The sequence below is a fragment of the Plectropomus leopardus genome, unplaced genomic scaffold, assembly GCF_008729295.1.
Source record: "Plectropomus leopardus isolate mb unplaced genomic scaffold, YSFRI_Pleo_2.0 unplaced_scaffold21620, whole genome shotgun sequence".
Taxonomy (NCBI): Eukaryota; Metazoa; Chordata; class Actinopteri; order Perciformes; family Serranidae; genus Plectropomus; species Plectropomus leopardus.
Genome location: NW_024623406.1, coordinates 1 through 4,247, shown reverse-complemented (window position 1 = coordinate 4,247; position 4,247 = coordinate 1). Strand labels below are relative to the sequence as shown.

Below are 4,247 nucleotides of genomic sequence, written 5' to 3'. Positions count from 1 at the left end.
CAGTTAAAGGTACACTACGCAGAAATTGTCAGCTGTAAATGCTTTTTTCTAGGCTGTGTGCAGGATTTTTGTAGCTTCCTCATGGATGCCCACTGCGCACAGTTTGGCACCTGAAGGCTTCTTGATTAGAAATTTTACGTGTCACCTGCATGCTTTGCACACACAAAACAAAATAAAAATAAAAAAGTACAGGCAGAGTCTCTGCAAATACATACACCACTATACTTATATTGGGTGATAAGTGATAACTGAGAGGGATTACGTTTGTATGAGTCTATTCATATTTTTTTTCTGTGTGTTTTTACTGAAAATCCTAAACAGTATACCTTTAAACAGTTTGTGATGCATGCAGACAGAGCTGCACAATTTACAGATATTACATCGCATAGAGATATGAGACTATGTATCATCTTAGATGATGGAAATCGTTACATTGGTATATGAAATAAAGTGTGACTTTTCCTGATTTTTGATGTACTTTTCTCTTATCTAACTATGATATTTGTTTTAATACTTGTCTTTACTCACTCAGTCATTATATCTACATTACTAATGATTATCAAAAATGGAATTGTGTTAATATTTTTTCAAAGGACCAATAGTCATTTCTACTATATTGTCACAACAAAGAGGGAATTTGGTAAAAAAAAAAAAAAAGAAAAAGAATTGTAATTGTAATTAATTGTGTCTTGCAGTTCAAGCTTTTCAGGAGTTTTAAAAATATTGAGATATATTGTGTTTTATAAAGATATAGCCTAAACATATCGCAATAGAATTTTCAGCCCATACTGCCCGGTCCTACATGCAGCACACAGAGGAAACTTCAAGCTGACGAGCTCTTAACACATTTAGCATGTGTGGCTGTGTGTAAAGCATACCATATCCATTATGAGGAGAGTCTCTGCACACACAACAACCCGGAATGGTTCCTGCAAGCAAGAGATTTAAATAACTATCAAACCTAAAAAAAACAAAACATAATTACAGAGTTCATGCATGCATAACCACAGATTAAATCAAGTGGGGACATTTCCCATCTTGCAAAAATACTATTGCACTACTGATGTCTGAGTGATGCAATAAACGGCCACTAACCTGTACATCCTCTCCAAAAGACCTGCAGGGAATCAGCTGGAACGGATCAAAAGACCTAGAAGAAGGAGTGAAACCATATGAAGTTACACATTTCTAAATACGTAATTGTTAGGCTTTCTGAAATTCATCAGATGTTGCATGTATCCATCATGCTCACCCTCTGAATCTGGAGATCTTGCAGGGTTTAGGCTGCTTCTTCATCTCTTCTCTCCGCAGAGCGAGCTCCTCGGCACTGAGATGCTGATGAAAACACCACGAGCACAGTAGCAGTGATGTGAACTCACCCAGTGAACAAGATTTTGCTGTCCTCCGTGTGTGTGTGTGTGTGTGTGTGTGTGTGTGTGTGTGTGTGAGAGAGAGAGAGAGAGAGAGAGTCCAAACCTCATACGTCTGTCCCTCCAAATCTTTAGAGTCACACCAGTTTCCCCATATGTCCCGCACACGGCGCTTCCTGGTCCGCTAAAACATGCAGTCAATCAGCAGTTAGCTCGAGGTCAAGCAAACTCATAATTTAGATTCCTGAGGTTGGGTGTCAGTTTTTCACAGTGGTACTTAAATTGGGCAATAGGGTGCGGATTGGCCTGCCAACCATTTTTTACACCAGGATTTTTATTGTACTTTAAATGTAAATGAGGCATTAAACAAAGCATCAAAAAAAGGAAATTAAAAAAGCGTCAAAAAGGGATCCTCCAGAACCCTTGACATGAGTTGGGGCTAACTATTTATATTTTCATTATTTATATTTGTTTATTAACTGACATTTTGCAAAAGTGGACCTCTGCAAAGAAAGTTGAGTGTCCGTGGTTTAGGAGTTTGTAGGTACCCACCATGCTCTGCAGTCTCTGGGCGAGCTGGTAAGCCTCAAGCACATCTTTGCCCTCCTTATTCTTGGAGCGGTCCACCACCTTTGGGCGATTATAAACCGCTTGCTCTATGAGAGAAGAGACAGAGCTCCAAATTAAAAAGGAAGCCAGATTTTAATAAAGAGCAGAATAATGCCGTCATATGCTCAGTAAAATCACCGCAGTTAAAGTTGATGGCTCCAATGAGCTCCAGGTAGGTGTGTATTCTCCCGATGCAGTTGACGTCTCCGCAGTTCTTCAGTCCAGGGCGCACCGATGTCTTGTTGAGGTACTTGGGTTTGCTCTTCAACCTGGTAAAAAAAAACAAAAAACAAAAGCAAAAGTATGCATGCATATCCAATCCAAATTGTAGCAGGTGCTGAACCAAACAGAAGTGAAAAGTAAAAAGAAAAAAAATGTCTTGCACACTGCAGGGCTCCAGTTATCACCTTTTTAATGCATGAAAATAAAGTGACGCTTCAAGCACAACCGCTCTTCATCAGACTAGATAACTGGAGCCCTGCAGTGTGTAAGACATTTTTACTAAACAAAAAAAATCAAAGAAAACCAAAAAACGCCTCCTCTGCAGTGTTGTGGTGACAAAAGTTTTACCATTGATCCAGGATGTAGTTTCGGATCTTGAGGTATCTCTCGGGGGTCTTGGATGGTCGTCCCTCAAAGAACTCTGAGATAGCTTGTTTCTCGTCCTCCGTGATGGTCTCCATGTCCATCTCTATTTCTTGCTCAGGTGCCTTTAGCTCCTCCTCCTCCTCGTCCTCCTCCTCCTGGTCGTCCTCTGGTCTATCAGCTGGACTTTGCTCCGTCTTATCAGCAGCATCTGAGGGGCAAATCCGACCACAGTGAAACTTAACAAGGGAAAAAAGGAGGAACAATACTGTGAGATCAATTTACATAAAATTAACTGTGTCTCACCTGTGCCGTCACTACGTGCGTCTTCCAGTCGACCAGTCTGTGCTGAAGTTTCAGACTGGGAGCTCTGGCCTTCATTGTCATGAGTCATTTCCTCCGAGTTTGTCCAAGATTTTGGAGGTAGTGATACTGTTTCACTGTCTTTCTCATCTAACCCACTCACACCAGTCTTCTCTGAGGAGGGGGGGGGAAGACGCAGGTTGAGGACTTTGTGGAGACAGCGAGGTGTGGCTGGGTTGGTCCTTTGTCTCAGTAAGACCGTCTTCTTTCTGCTCTGCGTCTGTCTGTATCTCAGCGCCCGTTAGCTGTTCTGGCTCACAGAGCTCAGATTTGATTTTTGGTTTGTCGTCATCATCGCTGAGGTCGTCAGTGATGTCCACCTCCTCGTCCTCTTCATCAGAGAGCTTCTCTATGCGGACAGTGTTTGTCAGAGTGGACGCATGACTGGAGGTAGGCTGAGGAGGCTGCAGATGCAGCGCAGGACCTGCAGAGGGAGCTGCAGCTCTGGGTTCTGATTTAGCCTGAAAACAACATACAGATGACGAAAGAGTTTGTTTATTTCCCACAGCTTCCCGAGGAATGTGTTCTGCTTGTGAAAGAGTTTGATGAGGAAAGCACAACTGTGGTAGGTGATAATTAAGCCTGGATTAACAAAATGGAAAATGTGAGAATGTGTGCTGCTTAAGTTGCATCATAACACGGGTAGAAAGCAAAGGCAAGTCTGACCTTGTGTTTGAAATACTGTCTGGCGTAACTCTTGACCTGAAGAACAGAACGGCTGCCCACCAACTTGGCAATCTTAGTCCACCTTCGACCGAACTGAGCCTGCAGAAAAACACAACTATTTTAGACAATACGCTCAAAAAAAAAATTGTTATGGGCCTGTAAAACCCATAAGATTCCAGTGACAAGGAATGCTTACCAGTCCTTCCTCAAACAGCTCTTTCTCCTGTTTGGACCAACGAGAGGACGAGCCAGAGGCTGACGTCTTGGCTGGAGACCTGAACATCCGACACAATCACAAAAGTGTGACATGAATGCCAACAACATGAGGTCTCATCTGCTCATTTGAGTGCTGGGGAAAACAGTGACTTACTTCTTCACTTTGGGCTCATTTTTAGTGCCACTTTCCCAAATATGGTTAGGAATCCCGTCACCTGTCAGGTAGTATCTATAAGTATGGTTTAGGAGCAACTGATTTAATAGTGATTGTTATCGAAACTAGGACGCTGGATAATTATGTGAATTGTGTTTGATAATCTTTTGTGTTCTTTTTGTTTTGTATATTTTTTTATAGCTGTATTTTCGTTCTTGTGTCATTTCTCTTTACATGTTTGAAATAAAACCAAACCAAACCAAACTATGTATCTGAACAAATAT

The 4,247-nt window shown here is 41.7% G+C and overlaps 1 pseudogene; it reads right to left on the bottom strand.

The window, feature by feature from the left end:
* Window positions 1–798: 798 nt before the first annotated feature.
* Window positions 799–4,038, bottom strand: LOC121965789 (annotated as a pseudogene).
* Between the last annotated feature and the right edge of the window lie 209 nt (window positions 4,039–4,247).